At 39.1% G+C, this 23,645-nt stretch overlaps 1 long non-coding RNA gene across 2 annotated transcripts in view; it reads left to right on the forward strand.

Annotated features, from left to right (window-relative positions):
• The window catches only part of LOC107326512 (uncharacterized), a 145,752-nt gene that overhangs the window by 85,668 nt on the left and 36,439 nt on the right, over positions 1-23,645 (forward strand). The window contains exons 3-4 of one of the 2 annotated variants that reach the window (XR_015795807.1): positions 11,676-11,745; positions 13,291-13,357. This is a non-coding gene — a long non-coding RNA (uncharacterized LOC107326512). The remainder of the gene's footprint in view (positions 1-11,675; positions 11,746-13,290; positions 13,358-23,645) is intronic. The other variant, XR_015795808.1, reaches the window with a different exon arrangement.

The raw sequence follows: 23,645 nt of genomic DNA on the forward strand, positions 1-23,645 counted from the left end.
CCACCTCTTCTTAATCTCTTCTGCTTCTGTTAGGTCCCTGCCTTTTTTGTCCTTTATCATGCCCATCTTTGCACTAAACGTTCCTTTCATATCTCCAATTTTCTTGTAGAGATCTCTAGTCTTCCCCATTCTATTGTTTTCCTCAATTTCTTTGCATTGTTCATTTAAGAAGGCCTTCTTATCTCTCCTTGTTATTCTCTGGAAATCTGCATTCAGTTGCTTATATCTTTCCCTTTCACCCTTGCTTTTCGCATTCCTTCTTTCCACAGCTATTTGTAAAGCCTCATCAGACAGCCATTTTGCTTTCTTGCATTTCTTTTTCTTTGGGATGGTTTTAGTTGCTGCCTCCTGTACAATGTTACGGACCTCCGTCCATAGTTCTTCAGGCACTCTGTCTACCAAATCTAATCCTCTAAATCTATTCATCACCTTCACTGTGTACTCACAAGGAATATGATCTAAGTCATACCTGAGTGGTCTAGTGGTTTTCCCTACATTCTTCAATTTAAGCCTAAATTTTGCAGTAAGAAGCTCCTGATCTGAGCCACAGTCAGCTCCTGGTCTTGTTTTTGCTGTCTGTATAGATCTTCTCCATCTTTGGCTGCAAAGTATATAATCAATCTGGTTTCGGTATTGACCATCTGGTGATGTCCATGTGTAGAGTCGTCTCTTGTGTTGTTGGAAAAGAGTGTTTGCTATGAGTAGCTTGTTCTCTTGACAGAACTCTATTAGCCTTTGCCCTGCTTCATTTTGTACTCCAAGGCCAAATTTGCCTGTTATTCCGATTACTCCTTGACTTCCTACTTTAGCATTCCAATCCCCTATGATGAAAAGGACATCTTTTTTTGGTGCTAGTTCTAGGTGGTGTTGTAGGTCTTCATAGAAGCGGTCAACTTCAGCTTCTTCAGCATCAGTGGTTGGGGCATAGACTTGGATGACTGTGATATTGAATGGTTTGCCTTGGATACGCACTGAGATCATTCTGTCGTTTTTGAGGTTGTACCCCATTACTGCCTTTCCCACTCTCTTATTGACTATGAGTGCAACTCCATTTCTTCTAAGGGTTTCTTGCCCACAGTAGTAGATATAATGGTCACCCGAATTAAATTCACCCATTCCCGTCCATTTCAGTTCGCTGATTCCCAAGATGTCGATGTTCAATCTTGTCATCTCATGTTTGACCACATCCAGCTTGCCTTGGTTCATAGATCTTACATTCCAGGTACCTATACAATATTGTTCTTTACAGCATCGGACCTTCTTTTCGCTTCCAGATACATCCACAGCTGAACGTCCTTTCGGCTTTGGCCCAGCCGCTTCACTCTTTCTGGAGCTACTTGGAATTGCCCTCCGCTCTTCCCCAGTAGCATATTGGACACCTTCCGACCTGAGGGGCTCATCTTCCGGCGTCATATCTTTTAGCCTTTTAACATTGTCCATGGGGTTTTCTTGGCAAGGATACTGGAGTGGGTTGCCATTTCCTTCTCCAGTGGACCACATTTTGTCAGAACTCTCTGTCATGACCTGTCCGTCTTGGGTGGCCCTGCACGGTATAGCTCATGGCTTCACTGAGTTATGCAAGCCCCTTCACCACGACAAGGCAGTGATCCATGAAGGGGATGAGGGTTACCTCCTGAAGGTAAAGATGCCTACCGATCAGGTTCAATCCCAAGAGACTGCACCCATGCAGTTTTCTTGGCAGCATTAGAAAAGTAGTTTGTCATTGCCTTCTGGGAGAATTTTTTCTAGCTTCCCAGCCTTGCCAACTGCGCTGGGATCCCCAGGTGCTTTCCCATGCAAGTATTAACCGGGACCAGTCCCGCTTAGTTTCTGAGATTAGTCAAGACAGATAGACAGAGGAAGGACTTTAAGAGGGGGGGGGAGTGTTGAAGTCATTATGCTGTCCATGAAATCACCAGCATGAAAAGACTAAAAATGCTGTTTTAAAAGGCACCGATCTAATACCCAGAGAGTCCTCAAAGCCAGAATCAAAGGGACAAGGTAAAGCCATACTATCAGGTAGGACCTTAAAGAAAGAAGACATCTGGTAAAAGAGCGTAGGGGTCTGGTAGCACCTTTTCTAACTAACAAATGTTATTAAAAGGCACAAGCTTTAGTCAGTTGCAGCTCACAAAACCATATGCCTTTTAATAACATTTGTTATCTGGAAAAGATGCTACCAGACCCCTTCTGAATTTTTGCCATGCCTGTCCTCCTACATTGACTGGTAAAAGAATGCAGCTTCAGAGCAGAGTCCCATAGTGGGAAGCAGGGAAACTGTGCATCCAATTCCAAGGGCAAAAAAGAAAAAGAAAAAAAAATACAAAGGTATTCCTTCTTTATTTATCAGAATGAAAGCTGGTATGTACTATACATTTAAGCAATAATTTTAATTTTCACATTCAAAGCAAATTCTAGTCTAGTACTGGTTTAGCTGAAGCCTTTGCAGTAATATTTACTATGGTTTCCCCCCTAATAATCCTTAAAATAGCTTATAAAGTAATGCAGTATTAGCCTATTCAACATTTTGTGTACTAGCTGGCTGTGGTAACTCAATATGGTTCATATGAATTACCGAATATCCCATTTTCTGAGTACACATATCTCTAAGCCACAAAAACTAATGAGGTTACCATGAACCAAGTTTATCATGTTGTGCAAATGCATCTACTAAGACTTACCCTGTTCTTCTAGCCACACATAGGCTTCTCATACAATGTGTGAAGTAAAACATGTCATGATGGTGACTTTGGCATTTCACGCTTGGGTCCCAATGTCAGATGCAAGTACATAAGTCATGTGGTTTGCATTGTGACACAATCTCCCATCTTCTTTGCATGGACACCTATACAGCCATGGCTTAAACTCATTGGTAGCTGGCACAATCTAATCTGAAGGGAGAGTTAGACAGCAGAGTGGAGTGTCATGGAGAAAAAGCAACTTACTGAATGTATAATCCATGGTTCATAGTCAATTCATATTCTGGAGTAGAGCAGTAGTTAGAGTCTAGTATAGTTTAGAAGAAGTGATTGAAAGTCAGTCTAAGGGTTTTAGATTTATAAGATTCAGGATATTTCACAAGGAATTTCACAAGATACATTGGAAAGGATCACAGTGACCAGCAACTCCAAGGGATCAAAGAGCAGTGTCTCCCCCAAGCATTGCCAAATTCTGCTAAAGCAATTCTGCTCTGCCAGTCTTAACTTTATGAACTCTGTCTTCATTCCTGCAGCCCTAGTAACCTTGCTTTCTTGCGCTTGGAGGAGGAAGTATGGATTTCCAGCTGTGTCCTCTTTCAGATAAATTTGCCTCAGACTCCCTCTGACACCTGCCACTGTGTCTTGAAAGCCCTGATCCTAAAGCGATACCAAACATTCATCTTCAGGAGACAGGAATGACAAGTCTTTACTGGAGCTGGTTAAATATGAACCCACCAATGTACAGGATTCCATGGCAGCTGAGGGTGAGGAATGCTGTAGTCCAACACATCTGAAGGAGACTACATTGCCAAAGCCTGCTCTACATTCTGGACCAGTGTTTCTCAACTTTGGCAAGTTTAAGATATGTGGACTTCACCTCCCAGAATTCCCCAACCAGCCAGAGACTCAGAGAGGAATGTTGCAACTACATGACCTTCATATTGAACTGAAGCCCAACTGTAACTGAGGTTTGATATTCAGCACTTTATTACCAGCATTTCATTTTTCCTAAAATCTTGTTTTAGGTTCTAACAAAGACTCCTGATAATCTGTAGCCTTTTATAATTATTACTAGCTCAGGCAACGAGTGAAGTCTATCAAGAAGAAAAAGAGTTGGAGCCGGGTATGACTAAGGATCAGAATAGCTATATATGAGAGGAACTGGAAGCTTGTGAGTTAGTTATTTTTCCCCCCTTTAGTTTGGATTAAAATACAATACAAAGCTTTTGAGGTCTGTAACATTCACCTTTGTGCCAGAATTAGTAAAAATGGAACAGAACAAACTTCCTGAACTTGCAAAAGCTACTGCTGAGAATTCTGGGAGTTCTCACCATAGCCTTCCTTGCTTGGGGAAGGTTGCTCTCAAACTGAAGAGTGATCAGGTTGGAGAAGAGTGGAATAGAAACTATTGGGAGCTTAAATAATTGCTTATTTTGCTCAAATAATTGGTTATTCCCAAACCTTGGTTTGGAAAATCTTAAGATGCTAGAAGACAGAAATGTAGAAATTGCTACAATTTCCCCTTGCTTTTGCTTGTCTGTTTCATCATGTTATTCAAAGAGGCACAGCACAGAAGAAGAAAAGGGATGGTTTGAGATCACACATTAAACTGTAGATGAGGTACTATACAGTTCTCATTTAGTGGCCACAGTTGGGACCAACAACTTGGTTGTTAAACAAAGAGGTCATGAAATGAAACAGTGACTGTGGTTATCATCTTACTTCAGGTTTCCTTTCTTTACAACATGCAAAGGTCGTAAATACAAGGACTGGTCATAAAGTTACTTTTTCATCCCTGTTGTAACTGTGAATGGTCACTAAATGAGGCAGTTGCTAAATGAGGATTACCTGTACTATATATGGTTATGAAGATGATTGGATTTCCTTTCTGAACTAAATATTGTTAACACTTCTTGAAATGCAGGGTTGAGGGGTTTTTTTCCCTCTGAATACATGTTTAACATAGTTGAAGACCTGTGGAATTGCATGCTTGTTTCTGATGTTGATGTGTGCCTACCATACCACTTTAATGAAGAGGGCTGATTCCTGCACAAGAATGAGATATCACTGGTAATCAATAACTTTTCAAGAGATATTATCAAGTGCCATGAAACATTTTTACACTTTAGGAATCAAAGTTAGGGCATGTAGGTCTAAAGATCTTGAAACGTGGTTGATATTTTTATCTGCAACTGTAAATATTGTATTTCCCACATACAGTTGTTCAACATTACTTATATGCATTTTTGAATTACACAGACTAGTTTGGAACCCTTCCCTGGTTAATAATAGCTTTCCTTCTGGATGACCTTTCATAATTGCCTCTGCCCTGCCTTGACTGAAGATATTCCTGATAATTAAATTATTTGCAGTAACTTCAGGGCTTACTGTTATTTGTCTTCATTGGCCTCACAGAAGCTGATCAAATGAAAATTTCTTGTTTGTTAAGTTTAGGCAAAGTGTTTGAAATTTAATCCTAAATCTCTCAAATGGATCTCTATGTTGAGTTAAACAAAACTTTTTTTTTTCTCTTCATTTCTCCCATGCTGCTTTACCATATATGAAAGTTTCTTCCATTCCAATATCTCTGCAATGTGCTATGCTTTTAAAGAGGTTTCACACCACAGCCTACATTTGCAGAAGTGTTTTGATGAAATGTCTTCTGGGTGTTTTGAAGCTGTGCTTTGTCTTTCTCTCTTGTGAACTTAAGTGACCTTTGTCTTTCCTCTGTCATTGAGAACTGCAGATGTTTTGCATTAAGGTATAAATATGGACCATTCATTCTGTCAGAAAGGCCTTTCCCTATTCTTAATGTTTAAGACTTAGCTATAATTAAGCATTATATTTGAATAGCCTGTCTGAAAACCAGTCTATACACTCAGAATAAAGGAAGAATAAAGCTTTTCCTGGCCTTTATCTCTCTGATTGTGGGAAGAACAACTAGCCTATATATAAGAAAATTTAACATGTTAGGTTGAAAATTTCTCATGATAATTTCTTATATGCAGGAAAAGCCTTTCCCTCCCTCACATGGCATCTTTTGGCATGCAGACATACAAAGCACACCTTCAAGCAACTAAAATGATGCAGTCCAGGGAAAGCGTTTTCTTATCATTGCCTTTGTAGTGTGCTTCCAGGCTGGAATTGGGACTGAAAGGACTATGTTCAAACGTCTGAGCTATGGATTCATTGAAGAGATACTGTTAAAGGTTAATTTGCAGCCAATATAAGGGGAATGCAACCCACTCTTCAAAAGGTGTTTCAGGCAAATTCCTTTGTATGTGCAATAATTATCAAGGAGAAAATGCTAAATTAACATAAGTAAAGCATTCTACCTGATCAGCCATGTTCCACTGTTTACCCTAGTGAAGCCTCCAGGATTCCCAAATCTCTTTCCCAACACTGACTTTTCACTTTGTGTTCAATTGGTAGCTCTAACGCTTTGCTGACATTTCCCACTGTTAAACAACTGACATGTCAAACCAAATGCTGTGAAGATGGAACTCCTGATTTTAATGCCACCCACTTCACTTATAAGTGTTAAGGTATTGTGTGTCTCCCATTCTGCCAAGAATCAATACCGTGATTCTTTTGCAAATAGTTGTGTTCTCTCTCTCTCTCTCTCTCTCTCTCTCTATATATATATATATAGAGAGAGAGAGAGAGAGAGAGAGAAAGAGAGAGAACACAACTATTTATAGACTTAATAGACAACTATTAATATATATATAGATATATATATATATCTTTCATAGTATTGTGGGGTTGGAAGGGACCTTCCTTGTGACAGCCTTTCAAGTATTGGAAGAATGCGATCATGCTTTCTATTACCATTCTCTTCTTTAGGCTAAACAGACTCACTTCCTTAGATGCTATTCATAGCACTTAATCTCTAAGCCCCTCACCATCTTTGTTGCCCTTTGCATTCTGTTCAGTTCCTCAGCATTAAAGGTAGTCCTTGAGTTATAACGGCAACTGGGACTGGAATTTCCATTGGTAAGCAATGCAGTTGTAAAGCATGACATCACATGATCACATCGCTTCATGTTGGCAATCCCTGCAGTCCCCGTTGCCGCTGTTAAGCAAGGATTGTGAGTTGTTCAGTGAGGATCTTCTTGCAACTTCCTCCTGGCTTCCAAGAACCACAGTCAGTGGGAAGCCAGAAGGAGGCTGCAAGTCTCAAGTGGCTCTCAAGTAGCCTGGCAGGTAAGTAAGTGGCTGCTGCCAGGTGGGAAAGGGAGTGAGGGGGTACATGGGTAGCTGGGGAGGGATTGTGTGAGTGTAGCAGGACTTGGGCTGCCTGCTGCTGGGTGGAGAGGGTGTTCGAGGGTATGCAAGTAGCCGGGCACTTTTGACAGCACATGCATAATCTGTAGTCTACCAGGATACCCAGATTCTTCTCACAAGCACTACCACTAAGCCAGATACTACCTATCTAGTATGTGTACATCTAATTTTTCCTACCGAAGTGCAGAACCCTACACTTCTTGCCACTGAATTCCATTTTTTGGAAAAGGCCCAATGTTCAAATCTATCAAAACCCTTTTGCACTTGAGCCAGCTTTGTGTCATTTGCAGATTTGCTAAGCATCATTTCTATGCCCTCATCTAAATCATTTATAAAAATGTTGATGAGCACTGAGCCCAGGACAGAACTCCGAGATGCTCCACTGCTGTCCATGTAGTCATACAGTAGGTGCATTAGTGATCACACATTTGATACGGTGTTCAACCAAGTGTAAATCCATCTGTTAGTAGGACAATCCATCCCACATTGTTCCATTATGTCAAGGAGGCAGCTGTGCTCAAATTGTCTTATGAAATATAGGTACACTACATCCACAGCATTCTTTTGACCTCCTAATCTAGTCATTTTGTCTAAAAAAGCAATAAACTTAGTCTGGCTTGACCTATTTTTAACGAACCCTTGCTGTCTTCTAGGAATCACATTTTTCCTTTCTAAGTGTTTGCAAGTCCCCTGCTTGATGATCTTTTGGCAACAGCAGTGTTAGTTGCAGATTCAGCTGCATCAGTACTTTCCTCAGTAAACTGGAAACTACTGATTTAAGGAGGGGAACTTCAGGACAAATTGGCAGCAGCATCAGGTTACACTAAAGGCTTCCAGATGGAGCTGTAGATCTGATCACAGAGAGAGCTGATCCACTGCTCTTAGCAAACATATGATTCTGTTGTCGGCTGCTTATTAAGTGCGTCAGCTCCTGGCTTCCTCCTACTGCATTCCCAAGGTTTTTTTTTTTAAATCAAGCAGGGAACTGTTTGCAAATAGTGACTGTTGCTGCAAAGGCAACATATTGGCATCTTTTGCTGCATGTGGTCATTGGAGAAGAAGCCTGAGTCAACATGCCTCTCAGTTCCTCGTATCCTGGTATGGTGATTGAACATCAGGATAGAGTAAAGGAACCCAAACATAGCACCAAAAAAAAAAATGCTTGTTTTCTTTTTACAGAGGGGGAAAGCATGCATTTTTTTCAACAGAAAACTGAGGGTACAGAATGAGGCACTCCATCCAGAGTTGTTGAGAATGGGGCATGATACACATTTAATAATAAATAAATTATATGACTTGTGGACAAGGAGGCAATTGCTGATTGGCTGAGACAACTCTGTGCTCATGGCTAGGGAAGATACCTTCCTATTGACTCTCAATTCTGTGTGAGTACTGTAGACCCTTAAACAAGTGAACATGCCTGTTTTCTGATATGCAGAAATAGTCTGCGCAATCCATACAATCTTAGCTGACTTTTAATTGTGGAGTGAAGGGAGCTGGGGAACGGAAAGGCTAATCATCTGGATGTGCCCTTAAAGTAATGTATCTTTGTTTGCAACTCCACCAAAAAACTGAAGGGCATTATTTTAGTACACAATTTTATATTCTATATATATTTTATAGAGATATAGATATGTTTCACATAATGTATAATTATACCTGTAAGAGTGCACTCTATTCTAAAGGGTTAACTTACTTTATAAAGAGCACACCATTCTCCTACCCCATCTCCCTTAAAAGCAATTAACCAGAGGCCTGTAGCCATAAATTAATTCTGTACCAGGCTGGTGTTAGGCCGATGTCTGGAGAGAAAGGTTTGGGATTCCAAAGGATAGATAAGAAGGAAAAAAAGTTAAACTTAGATTCAACTTTCAGGGACCACCTCAACCCCTCCTTAGACCTTCCCCAAAACCCCATGTATGGATATAGGGGAATGTATCACCTGCATACATTAATGGATGTCTATAAAACTCTGATGTTTGCTTTGTGAGGTGTGATTCCTTCAACATTCCTTTCTAATGGGTGTTGATTGGAGTCACCCAGCTGTGTCTTGATCAATATACATCTGTTATCTTAAAGAAGCCTCATCTCAAGTCTCTTTATTTGGCTTTATTGGAACTTGGGAAATAAAAGGTGCCATACAAAACAACTGCAAAGACTCCTTTTTCTACTCTTTTCCTGTGCAGCTTCACTGAAACCAATCATGAAATTCTTCTTCGCAGACAGAGTGAAGAGAGAAAAATAAATGAGTCCAAAAGCATGTGCAAAAGCTTCTCTTAGCTACCTACTTTGGCCTGCAGTCATGCACGTTACCTATGCAGTTAACATGTTATTACAGACTAGTCGAGGCTGCCTACAGATATGCCTAGTTACACCTGTTTGACAAATCTTTGATTGATAAATGTGGGAAATTTACTTACTCTATGATGGGAAGTTCCCCCACCCCCACTGCATTCTTCTTCATGTTGCTTGAAAAGGTAACACCAAGGCTATGGTGCCTTTTCTCCATTATTTCAGGCGTGACAATATGGCTATCATTCCCAACAGCCTGACATGGTATTAGGTATTCCCAGTGTCAGATGAGAAAAGCTGGTACTATGCTTTGCTGTGTTGGAAAATTAGATGGGAATCTCTCACTCTTTCTGGATGTGTGTACGTGCATGTGAGAGAGTTTAAAGCAGTTGTTCAAGACTCTGATTTCCTGGTGTTTTCTTGGCTGCTGTGGAATTTGATAGCCAATTTGCCTGAGGTGTTAAGAAGATGATGCATTTCCTGTGGGCATGAGTAGGCTCCTAACTAAAGCAGGAAACCTTTTACGCGCACACACACTTCGGATCAAAGGAAGCAAGACCAATTAGCCCAGAAGTTTAACCTCTTTTAACTTTGCTTCTTTTATGTGAGCTTTTTAACCTTTCTTTCCCCTCAATACTTTTCTTTATTCTTTAATTTGGTCTCTTCCTTACAGAACCATTTCCTAATGTTTCTCATCCTGGGTCTGAGGACTTGGCTGCTTAAATCCAAGAATGATTTTTGAGGGGATCAAGTGTACAAGATTTTTGAATTTGTGCCATAAGTCCTTGGCAGTCAGCCAGGAAACCTCAGAGGAGCAAAATTAATGAAGGGAGGGTAACGAAGAACTGGAGTGTGTGGCTGGTAATGCAGTATTCATTTAATTGGGAGCAGGTATCAGTGCAAACTTCTCCATTTTAATTGGAAAAGGAATGGGGGGCGGAGGGCGTTAAGGGAGAAGAAAGGAGAAAAAGAATGCATAAAGTTTTCAAGCTGAGGAGCCAAAAGAAGGCTGGTCTGTGGCAGAGAAAGAACTCAATTTAGGGCAATTTGCTCTGCAAGCCAGGCTGCCACCTCCCCTGGGGATGGGGATGAGAGAGAAAATGGAACCAAAAGAGAACTTGATAAAATCACCTAACTGAGACAATCTCAGCAGAATAGGTTTTTGACTGAGTTAAACCTGCCTCAATCAATGCGGTTCTTTTCATATAAGTTACAGATAAAGAGCCACCAGATTACAATAAAAATTGAGGATGTTGCACATGGGAGCCTTAAGGACCAGTGAAATACAGAGGAGGGTTTTTGTTGTGCTTGTTACCATCAGGTTTGTTTGTTTGATTTTTCCCTCATTGGCCATGGAAACAAATTTGATGTTTTCACTCCATTGCTCTCTTTTCTACTTTCATTTTTCCTTATCATCTTTAAGTGTTATGATTCCAAACAAGGCCTTAAGTCTGAGATTCGCTCAAACTTACGTTGGTTTCTCTTTTAACTGAGAACAGATCGTTCCTTGTATCCTGCTCCATTTTTGCTCAGGATGTTGTCTTCCTGGTGCCTTGAATAAAATGAATATACAATGAAATAAAATGAATTAAGAAGTTTAAGAAGTACCCAACCCATCACTTTCTCCATCACCTACTTTAGTGAGATTTCACTGATAATTCTCCTGACTTTTTTCTGAAAGCAGTGCAAATTAATAAAATGCAATTAAAGTAGTGTCAGGGTTGCCACTGAACTTGTCCTAACGTGAAATCTCAAGACAAATATACGTTCTTATTCAGCAGCCAAATACAGAACCAGAGAATTTTGATAATGTCTGTGCAACTCTCCAGTCAGGTAATGAACATTAATAGTGAGATATCCTACCATTGAATCCTTAATGCAGTTTGTGATTCAAGGAGTGATGTAAGCACTTCTAGGCAATACCAGTGTTCTGTTTCAAAGTTCAAACTATTAGTGCGCTTGACACTTTTGGCTCCCAGTGAATTTAGACTACTTGTTTGCTAATGCTAGAGTCTTTCATATGTTCTAGGATTAAATACTTCTTAAGTTACAGGCTATTTTGATTTATTATGTGCCATCAAGTCGGCGTTGACTCTTAGCGATCATATAGATAGATTTTCTCCATGATGATCTGTCCCTAACATACTCTCTCAGGTCTTCCAACAATGCATCCATTGCCACTGCAACTGAGTCCAGCCACCTTGCTGTTGGTTGTCCTCTTCTTCTCTTTCCTTCCATTTTTCCCAGAAGAGCCTTCTCCAGAGAGCTAGGTCTTTGCATAATGTGTCCAAATTAGGATAATTTGAGCCAGGTCATTTGTGCCTCAGTTGAGAAATCTGGGTTGATTTGTTTGATGATCCATTTGTTTGCTTTCTTGGCTGTCCATTGTATTTTCAGGAGTCTTCACCAATACCAGGGTTCAAAAGCATCAATGAATGCATGACAGAAAGATACAGCTTGGCTATTGGTAAATATGCGTTTCTCCTTGACCTATCTTGTATATATTTTTTAATGTTGGTGTTTGAGATCAATGTTTACAATGGGGTAGAAATCACCTGAAGTATGATGTCAAGGCAATTGAGGGAGGGAGTCGATGTAAACCTGAAACGATGGTGGCAATTTGACATTACCCAATTCTAATGTTGAGCAATGTCATTTGGAAGAGGGAGAAGCTGCAAGGGCTTGGAAGCAAGTGGCTCTTGAGATGTATCTGAACTGCCGTTCCCAGCCTCTGTACTGGGGGCCAGGCAGTCTGAGGTTTGGTGGAGTTGTACTTCAATATCAGCTGGAGGACAAAAGTTTCCATACTCCTGGACTAAAGAGTTTAGATGATAACTAGTTCCTCAGGATTACAAATTGTTTTGAGTTTGTTTTAATTAGGCTAGGGTGCTTATAAAGCCCAGTTAATTGTGGTTGTCCAATCACATAACAATTTATCTTTACTATTTGTATTTTTAACTGTAAGCAGCCCAGAAGCTGGGCAGCCTCTAACAACAACAACAGCAACAACAACAACAGGCAGCTTTACTTGGAACAGCTTACATCCTGTGACAATACCTTTAACACCATCAAACAACATCTGCCTATACCAGGTCCTTGGGAAGGACTCGATATGTGGATAAAAATGCTAAATCCAGTCTAAACACCTGGCTGACTGTGTGACCAACAATAATATCTCAAACACATGCTAGTTATCAATGACACCCATTTTTAAAGTGTTTCAGTAGACTGATGTTGTACACATATTGTCTATCTGGGATTGGAATATTCTATTTTCCTCCAGAGTGTGCTAATTCATCTTTTGGACTATGCAGTTCCATGAGTGGTTCGGCAGGTTCCTGAAATAAATATTCCAAACTAAAAGCTGTTTGAAATGTTCTGGACATGGTATTCTGAATAAAACCCCTGGATCACCCCTGGAACCCCTGAAACTGCTTCTGGTTTGGTAGTTTTACTGCTGAACTGCTGGGGGAATGGCATGACTCAGGAGATTGGACATGGCTCCGAGAGAAATGCAGAGTTCCAGAGCTTTATGTAACATTCCATTCCAGGATGGGTAAATTTTGCACATTCCTAGGATACATCCTGTTATTTTTTAATATATAGTGTTATTTCAAGTAAGATATGACAAGTTTATTCTAAATGTGTTTGTGTGTGTGTGTGTGTATGTGTTTATATGTGTTGGAAGTGATAATTTGTTGACTGGGCATGTGTGTGTGAGGGGGGGAATGCACGCACACACACGTTCATAATTTGTTAATTGGAAAAGGCGCTACCAGACTCCTGATTTTTGACTACCATAGACTAAGAAAGTTCTTCAACAATTCTTAATAAGTTCATTTTTTTTTTTTTTTTTTAGTATGTGATATGAATGTGTGGCTATAGCCGGGGGCTAGTAGTGTAACTTTCTGCATGTAGTAGTTGTATGTGGGTTGGCCTTAGGTACCAAACATGTGTTTCCCTTCTGATATATTTGTAGAAAGTGAGCTTTAACCTTAACCTCTTTTTGCAGGCACTTGTAGGGATGAGATGCTCAACGCTTGGTGCATATTCTACATGAATAGCAGCACTTTTCCTTGGTAAGTACTTTTGGGGGAGGCAGCTGCATTAAACTTCACTGAATTTAATTGCTGGGCTTTGGTGAGGCATTTTATTCAGCCCAGCTTTAGTGCTTTGTGGTTTGTGGATTAGTATCGTGTGTGAGTCCAGCCATGGTGGTTTATTCAACAAAATATGGTTGAGGCTTAGTGCAATATTTGAACCCAATCAGTGAGAATTCTGACTAAAAAAAGGGGATGGTTTTGCTGTTTGCTGACTGAGAAGGGAATACCAGAGTTACTTTGTGTGAGATGGGTGGCTATATAAATACGATAAATAAATACATAAAATACGTAGAAAAACACATATCAGAAATTCAGTTCTCTGGACTATAAGGGATTATTTGTGCTCCAGAGGTGTCTCTAGCATGTGGTAAAAAAAGTCAAGATGGTGGCTATTTTGATCCCCCCCCCCTTTTTTTATGCGTGTTGCCTGTGTGTTGCACATAAGCAGGCAGAGCTTTGATTGCACCACCCCAGCTACCATCTTGGCTTTCTTGATCACATCCTGCACACGCTCAGTTTGATCGCCACCAAAAGCATTATGTCAGCTGGAAAGGCAAGGTTATATAGGGGCCCATATGCAGCTAGACTTAATGTCTGTTATACAAATAGTAAGTTCCATAATCTGGAAAAGCGAAAGGTTGGTGTTGATCATTTGTCACATAAATGTGTGTCTCTGTGTGTGTGTGTACATGACACACACATACACACACACATTCATTCACTGTTTCTCAAAATCCATGTTTGGGTTGGATTTTCATTAAGAGCAAGCAACATAGCAGAAATTTGTGAAATCTTTCAAGTTCTATAGCATCCCTGATGATGCAAGATGGAAGGCTGCTGTAAATATGAGAAGTTGCAGATTCTTCTATGCTGATTTGTTTGATCCTAGTATTACTGAACTATGGAATCTGGATTTCTATGGTTACTCATTTAACCTTATACACTCATGACCAAACCATCCATCTGTTCCTGCCTCCCAACAATAAATTGAGTACATTTGGAGTTTAAAAGCTTCCCTTCCCTTCCCTTCCCTTCCCTTCCCTTCCCTTCCCTTCCCTTCCCTTCCCAGGCTCTTAGCACCACAGGCCTTGATTAAATGAGACATTTTGGTTCCATTGTTTTTACCAGCTTTCTCATTCAATTCTTGACAGCATTTCCTCTCAACTGAATATTGTTATCACTTCTTAACTCTAATTTTCTTCCAAGCTGCCTATATTATCACCCCCATTCCCATTTCAGAACCTTGATTCTTACTCTTTAATCTACTAATTGGCTTTTACCTTCAGATCCTACTGCCTCCTATGTGTGCAATTTGATCTGCTTAGGCAGAGTTCTCCCTTACAACTCCTTTTGCTTGCTCATTCTTTTAGTGCCCTCTATATATTAGTTGCTAGTTAGTATGTTCAAAGAAAATGCACTTGGGTGTTTTTAATATTGGTATTAGTATTAATGTTATAGAAACGCTTAAGTAGCACACTACTTTCTCTTCACGGCATGGTCTTTCATGGCTTTTATGAAAGAAATTATACTCCATTGCAATGTCTTCAGGGCTTCTAAGCAGTACAATAATGGTGTCACCAGTTTTATTTCTAAATTGCTTACTGTATTTCCATGTAGATGTATTCATATCTTTTAGGCAGTAGAGACAAATAATAGAAAACTCAGAGGTAGTTGATTTATTTTATTAGATTATCTTGAATATTTGTGCTAGTTCATAAAATAGCATCTGTAGCCCACATTGCACACAGTATGTGAGCTACTGAGTTCAGCAGGGTTTACTCACAGATAAATGCATATATAGGATTGCAGCCCTTTTCATCTTTCAAATTTGTATTGCTTTTTTCTTGCTATGGATATTCTCCTCTCCTTTCTATTGTTTTCCATGTAATCTCCCACTTCAGCTCACTGTGTTCAAATAATGTCTTGCTTTAAAACATCTTCACTCTGAACTACTCTTCTTTTTTTTTTTCTAATCTGAAAGTATTTCTCCTTCCTTTATTCATTTTCAGTATCTGCATTTATTTTATGCTACTAGTTTTGTGGAGATTAAGATACTTTACAATAACTCTTACCTGGACATAAAGTGATTGTTGATATAGTGCCAGATGATAGGACCATCAAGTTGGATGGCACTCAACATGATACTAAGGAACAGCTGAGGATAATTTGGAGTACTAATAGTGTTTATGATGTGGCCAGAGTAGGGCTGTCTAGTTGCTGATGTTGCCATGTAGGAAAAGCAAATCCAAAGCTGGAAAGACAGAATTATAGTGGAACATGGATCACAAGAAGTATGAACATGGGAAAGTTTAGCACAATAAAAGATGAAATGAATTCACTATACATTGACATTTTAAACATCAGCAAATGAAAAAAGAATGGGTTTGGATACTTTTGGTCAGAAGATCATACTGTTCACTACTCAGGACATGAAAGACAAAGAAGAAATGGCATTGCTTTCATAGTCAGGAAGGTTATAGCAAAGACAGTACAATGTAGTCAGTGACTGAATCATATCAATTCAGTTTCACAGACAACCACTTAATATCATGGTTATCCAAATTTATGCTCCAACCACTGTTAAAGAAGAAAAGGAAGTTGATGAGTTTTATGGTCAAGTTCAGTCTTGACAGGATATGGGAGCAAGATGTGCTGCTTGTGGTTGGAGACTGGAATGCCAAAGTTAGAAATAATAAGGAGGAAAGCATAGTTGGACTGTATAGCCTAGGAAACAGAAACGAAGTGGGAGAACTACTAGTCAGTTTTTGCTAATCCTAGGATTTCTTCATTACAAACACAGTCTTCAAACAATCAAAATCTATCTGATGATGTCCATGTATATACAGTAGTATATATACTACTATATATATATATATATATGGGCCTACCATATATACATGGACATCATCTGATAGAGTACACAAAAATCACCAGAGATCGACTGTGGAACACATCACAAACCACTCATATGCAAGTTCTCAGTCAAGCTAAAATGGAAAAAGAAAGCCAACTAGCTTCCACAATATAATCTTGAGCATATTTCCACAATTTTCAAGGAGAACATCAGGAATTACTTTGAAGTCCTGAACCGCATTGATAGGGAGCCAGAGGAACTGTGGAATGCAATCAAAGAACTTGTTAAGGATGAATGTGAAAAGAGACTGCCAAGACAAAGAAACAGAAAAAAAAACCCAAAAAAAACAGGATGTCAGAACAAATGGTAAACATTACCAAGAAGAGAAGAGAAGTCAAAGCTAAGAAAGACAAAGATCTCAGGAAGGAACTTAAAGAATTTCAGTGAACTGTTAGAGGAGACAAGAAGCAGTATTGCAAAGACATTGAAGATGGAAACAGATATGAACAAATGAGGAAAGTCTTCCGAAAGTTCTCCCAACTCAGAAGGACGTTCCAATACCTCAAACTGGTATGCTAAAAGATACAGCAATAGACAGACAGTGACTGATTAAAGAAGATCAAGCAGAGACAGAAGGAATACATTGAAATTTGGTACATTCGAAATATTAACAGCCAAGATACCTTAGAAAATATTCCCTGCTTACAAGAACCTCTAGTACTATAACATGATCTGGAGAATGATACAGTGACCGAACAGATTGGAAGAGATCAGTCTACATACTAATATTGAAGAAAGGAGTTTTAACTTATAAACTTGTGAAAAATAATTTGTGCTATTCTGATAGTTGAAAATGCAAATGATCTACATGCTCTAATAATGAAAATCAATGAGCACAGTGAAATAAAATGGGACTATGATTAATTGTAAAGAAGACTAAACTAATAACAAGATGTGTAGCAACCAACCTTAGAATTGACAAAGAACACATTGAAGTGGTAGATAGTTTCTGCCTTTTAGGTTCAACTATCAACAAGAAAAGAACCAGCAGTCAGGATATAAGCCACAGACTAGCACTTAGTAGAGTAGCAATATAAGCCTTGGAAAAGATATTCGGATGCTGTGACATGTCTATAGCTACAAAGATCTGAATCATTCAGGCAACGGTTTTCCCTGTGGCACTCTATGGATGTGAAAGTTGGACTTTTAAGAAGCAGGGTGGAAACAGTATTGATCCTTTTGAACTTGGGTATTGGAGAAGCCTCCTGTATATACCACGAATAGCCAGAAAACAAACAAATTGATCATATAACAACCAGAGTTCTCACTTGAGGCACAAATGACTAGGCTCATATTATCATGTTTTGGACACATTATACAAAGACCTAGCTTTTTGAGAAGTCTGTAATGCTAGGAAAGGTGGAAGGAAAGGGAAGAAGAGGGCAACCAGCAGCAATTTGGATGAATTCAATTATAGCAGTGATGGGTATACCATTGGAAGACCTGAAGGACCAGTTGGGGGCAGATCTTCCTGGAGAAGGTCTGTGTATGTGGCTTCTAAGAGTTGGCACTGACTTGGTAACACATAATTAATCAACCAATTTTTTTTTTTAAATTAAGGTCAGTGTAATATTGCTGCTCCATGAGCATCACTTCCAGAAATACCATAAAAGTGGAATAAATGTGGAATAGAAAAAAAAAATCTATATTTGGTCCCCATGGTTTTTTTCCCCTTCAAAGAATGGAGATCAGGACTATTTAGACAAGGGCTGGATTATCAAAGAGGCTAATAATTGGTTCTGAATAAGGACAGTGGTTTTTGTAATATGAATTATGTCTTTTGCTTTTGAAAACAAAAAACTAAGGCCATCTAGCAATGTACAGATTTCAAAAATAAATAAAAAGTTTTAAAATTGTAATACCACACAATACTGTTGTAATTTTTCATTTGCTTTTGAAAAGTGATTGAATATGGCTTATGGTAGCACAAGTTAGGAAGAAATAATCCTTTGTCTTTTAAAGGAAAGCCACCTCAGGTTTTTCAGTATTTCTGATTCCCATTGCACTTTTTGAAACCTGTTTTTTATAGGGTGAAGTCAAGTGGTTGGCTAAGACGTAATCCACATGAGTTTTTCTGGAGACAAAGGAATGTATTTCATTACTGTTCTCCTTTCTAATATGGTCTCAAACTCTATCATAAAAGGATTTAATAAATTAAGCTAGGAATTGTAATTATTGTTAAAAGGATAAAAATGTCAAAAATAACATTATTGTTGTATGAAGCTCTTACAGTTTCTGAAGAGGCTTAACTTGCCCCCCAATGGATCTTTTTGCTACATTCAGTCAAACTAATTTGGTATTTTGGGTTCTTTACAGTGGGCCTTTCTGCTTTTTGTATACAGATGCACATCTGTAGATTTTGAAGAGCAACTGGATAGGGATGTGTTTTTTATCTTAAAACAAAGAGTCTGGAAAAATTAAATATTAAAAAGTTATTCAAAGGATAGCAGAAACAGGTGTTCTAAATCTGTGTTAATTGGATTTCTGTTAATTATTTCTTTTGCAACAGGGAATGTATGAGAAAGGTATACAGGAAATGATCTTTACAACCCTTCTGACATACTAATAGCTCTAATATTCCAAACCTTTGAATAAAGTATTAGGTACTAGCACTAATGTGACTAGACTGTGTCTGATCTAGGATAGACATGGAAAGGCCCATGAAGCTCCCTTCTCTTCCCTTGCCAAAGTTTTTTTCCTACAACACACCTAGTTTTCTTCAGGGTTGTAGAACCTGTGGCCAGTCAGGTTTTTTTAAAGCAATTTTTAGCAGCCTATTCAAGAACATCAAGGAGCCTCCATTTCCTTTAGCAGACAGAAGTGATGTAAAGCATTCAGAATGATGCAGCCACCCCCTAAATGCTGTTGGGACTGGTTTTCCCTTGTTGCTGTTCATCCCCATAATACTCTGCTAAATCTTTTGTGCTTCATTATAATTAGTATTTTTGTCTCCAATGAATCCATGCTATTCTTAATTTAATTCAATCTGTCAGTTGCTTTTTGACCAGGAAGGCCACCTATTTATTTATAAGTATGTTAAAGCTGCTGTGTCAGCTTGATAATATCAAATAAAAAGTTCTCTTTTTAGTCTTCGAAGAGTTAAGAGAGGACTAGACTGACTGTTGTCTTTAGAATCAGATCTACTCTGTCATTCACTGGACATTTAATCTAATGGAAAGGTTTCGGTTTTAAATCCACCCTCACAAATGAATACACAAAACACACTCACACACTTATGCCCAAAAGAATAGACTGAAGCTAAACGTCTCCATATAGCTAAAGCAGTTAAATCAACTAAAAATAAATAAATAAATGTATTGCTTGTTCTAGCAACAGCGTACCAATATATAAAATATATTCAGTCAACTCAGTCTAGCAAATCTTAACATTTGATGTGAAGACCTAAGCAATGAAAATAAAAATGAACAACAATGTAATGCTCAGAGAACTGAGAAAGGTACTTTTTTTTCTTTTAAGTCATATTAACCACATCTACTTATTTTAACTTAAGACTGTTTAGGATTGCTACATATAGCTAAAGGTGATCACTATCTCTTAATTTATAACTTCAAAGCAGGTATCCATCATTCAGTTTAAGATTTTTACAATAAAATGTTTAAAGAAGTGTTAAAGTATAATGTTGCTATTATGAAACAGATGTACTGTCTTGTCCATCTCAGGGCTATAATAACTGTAGAATAGAACAGAAATGCTCTTTTGGCTTGAACCAGAACAAAACCAAACCAAACCAAACCTGAAAAGAATAATTTTATCATGAATTCAGCTAAGGACAATGCAAGTTGTTGGTGCCCTCAAGACTTTTGCAATCTTTTAAAAAGTTTTTAGTACAAACAGATTCATATAACATTTGACAAAAGCAACCATAATTAAAACACGCTTCAAAAATTAGTAAAGCATTTGAAAACAAAAACATTCCGGGGAGAGAAAAAAAAGCCTGAATTTGATCTAAACATGAACACCCCTTTTGCTGCTAATGTATATCATTTTTAAGAAATGTAAATAAAAGATGAGTTCAGAAAGAGGAGGTCATAGCTGCTGCTTTTGGCTTAAGAGGATTGACTTCTGTTGTTTCAGCTGTTAGAGCACGCCTGGCTTGTCAATTCCTTGGTTTGTGAATTGCACTAATAATGACAAGATAGACTCTTGAAAGAATATGAGGGGAGAAGTGGGATTAACTGGAGAAAGGAACATCTTGTCTGTCAAGCACTAGAATAGTGTAGGCCTGCAATCAGTTTACTACTGCTTGTCATGCTGGTCCAGTGCTCTGACTTCTTTAGAGGCAGAACTTTACGACCATATTAGTGAACATCACCCCAGTTTTGTAAGCAAAACCATCCTGTTCCTAGCTGAAATTTTGAGAAACATAAATGTACAAATTTGGTGCATCCCAACACTCTTCATGAGCCAGTTTGTGTAGTGGTTAAGGCACCAGGCTAGAAACCAGGAGACCGTGAGTTCTAGTCCTGCCTTAGGCATGAAGCCAGTGGGGTGACCTTGAGCCGGTCACTCTCCTTTGGCCTTAGGAAGGAGGCAAGGGCAAACTACTTCCAACAAACCATTCCAAGAAAACTGCAGGGACTTGTCCAGGCAGTTGCCAGGAGTCAAAAACTGAGTCAAAGGCACCAAAAAAACCAAAGGAAAAAACCTCTTTCTTTATAGATGGGTGTGTAGATGTACATTTGGGGTGTGGTCAATTTTTAAATTACCTAACCCCAGTATTGATTTACCCCTTTCACTAGTAACTGGGGAAGAGGCTTGAGCAATAGTGGACCAATAGTAAACTCTGTCCAATGCCATTCACTCATAGCGGTTCAGGGGAGGAACCTATCTATTTACAGCAGTGGAGTGGGAAGCACAGGGCAACCAAAGTCAGGGAGGAATATTATCTTACATCCCTCATGTTCCTTCCTTCCAGAAAAATGAAGATATTATGCATGTTAAACCTCCCTCTCAAAAGTTTTCTCTGAAGAAATGTGAAATAATTTTGACATCATTAATTTTCAAGCAAGTTTTTTCAGAATTGCTAATGGCAGGGTTAGGCACTCTGATGGTTTCCAGCTGTTTTGGCCTACAATTATCAGAATCCTTAAGAACTGCCTACAGGTAGTCCTTGACTTATGTCAACAATAGGGACCAGAAAATTCATCGTTAAGTGGTGTGGTCATTAAGCGAGGCATCATATGACCGCACCAGATTTTACGACCTTTTTTGTGGTGGTTGTTAAGCAAAACACATGGTTCCCCATTGACTTTGCTTGTCGGAAGCTGGCTGGGGAGGTTACAAATGATGATCACATGACCCTGGGACACTGCAACCATTGTAAATACATGCCAGTTGCCAAGTGCCCAAATTTTGATCACATGACTGTGGGGATACTGCAACAGTCATAAGTGCAAGGACCAGTCATAAGTCGCTTTTTTCAGCACCATTGTAACTTTGAATGGTTGCTAAATGAACAATTATAAGTTGAGGACTACCTGTATACTGATAGGGCTTAAAGGCAGATAGGGTATTTCAGGCCTAGGCTATATTGCCTGAGTGGTTATTGTAAAAAGGGCTCTGTATATAAAAAGAAACTTTCCTTCAAATAACTAGAATGATCTAGCAGCGGGGTGGAAGGAAATTTGTATCTTCTCCCCTTTCATGCTAACTTTGGCCCTTAGATTTGTCAGGAACTAATAATATCATTCTGCTAATGTAATGAAATGGATCTTGTTTCCTTCTCTTCCACCCCATGTGTTTCCAGATCTGGGATACATATGGGTGAAGGAAGCCCATGTCACATGCAGAAATGTGCTTATGTAATTGAAAGTCCAACAGGTATTTGCTCTATTGAGGTGAGAGTGTTTTATACAGTCATGAATAAGAAAGGTAGAACATAGTTTCCCTCCTGTTATCTAGTAACTAGTGACAGCTTCTTTATAAGGGCAACACTGATCCCCTCATCCCCTCAACTTTTCAACATGTGAAAAGTTACACATACAGTTTCAACAGCCCACTTTTTCTTCTTTGCACTTAAATATTGCTACACATATACTATTTCAAGCCCTTACTTAGTTTATCAACTTTAATAAAGTGGAAATGCTTTGAAGAAGTGCTTTGACGAAGTGGAAATGCATTTGGGAGACAAGCTAAAGACCCATTTATGATTATTGAGAGGCACTAGCATGCTGCTTCATGCTTTATAAAGCCAGTCTCTCCATATGACGAGCATTTTGCCACCATCTGGGGAAATGACAGCCATGTGCCTAAGATCAGAAGCAAGTCCAGATTTGGAGCCTTCAGAGACAAGTGTAAACGGATCCCTTGACCAAATTAAGCAACATGGGGAAAAGTCACACCAATTGTTTAAATTCTGAGAATTTTTTTCTGGCCCTTTCTCACTGCATAATACACAATATCTTTGGCATCCCTGAATTTTGCAAAGAACAGCAGATTTGCACAGCATGTGTAAGTATTCCCCCCCCCCCCAGTTTTTATATAGTGGACAGAGCTACACTATGACACATGTAGAGAAAGAAGAAGCACATGCTGTTTATGAAATAATATATTGCAGGAGAAAATATTTATAAACTCCTTAGGAGATGAAGCGCAAAGAGCCCATCTCCTCCCAATGAAAATTATGTGACACTTCATCAGTATTTAATGCTATCATTGCTTGATCTCAGCATAAAGAATTTAGCAGCCATTTATCATAACATGCTGCACTGCTCATTTGCTGATGTACTTGCGTGGGGTACATTGGTGCTTTAGTTTTGACAGAAGCCACAGGTCTAATTTTACATGTTTAATGAAAGGAAAACCCAGAGAGGGTTGGTGGGAGAGGATGAAATTTGGCTGGAGGGAGAGGGAGGGAGCTGAATTTCTAAATGGTTATTAGACACTGACTCCCACAATGTGAATTGGTTGGGGGAGGTCTCTTCCCCTCCTCACCCCCAGCCCCTGTAAAATACTTGCTCCCAGAAGCCCTTGCTTGGTTTCTGCATCAGATGCAGGTGCTCCCTTGTACTGTCAGCCAGGAATGATTAATGAGGATTTGCCCCTCCGAAAGCAGCCTTTGGAGCATTGTTCAGGGCATCTGTGGAACTGTCGAGGGAGACAAGGAGACCAAGTGAACAACCAATTATTTGGCCATCACTAAGGCAGCATGAAAAAGACATCAAATCGGACAGAAGAGCTAATCTTTTGTTTGGTGTTTTTAGAGGTATTAATAGTAGTAGAATTTTTACCTTTTTTTTTTTCTTCCCCAAATGTAAGCTTTAAGAAAAGAAAAATTGGCATATGTTCAACCATACTGGGTTTTTGCAGTGATGGTTGTTCAAATAAAAG

Source organism: Python bivittatus, unplaced genomic scaffold (assembly GCF_059951505.1).
Source record: "Python bivittatus isolate LINGU-HERP-01145 unplaced genomic scaffold, Pbiv_v1 ctg000020_np1212, whole genome shotgun sequence".
Taxonomy (NCBI): Eukaryota; Metazoa; Chordata; class Lepidosauria; order Squamata; family Pythonidae; genus Python; species Python bivittatus.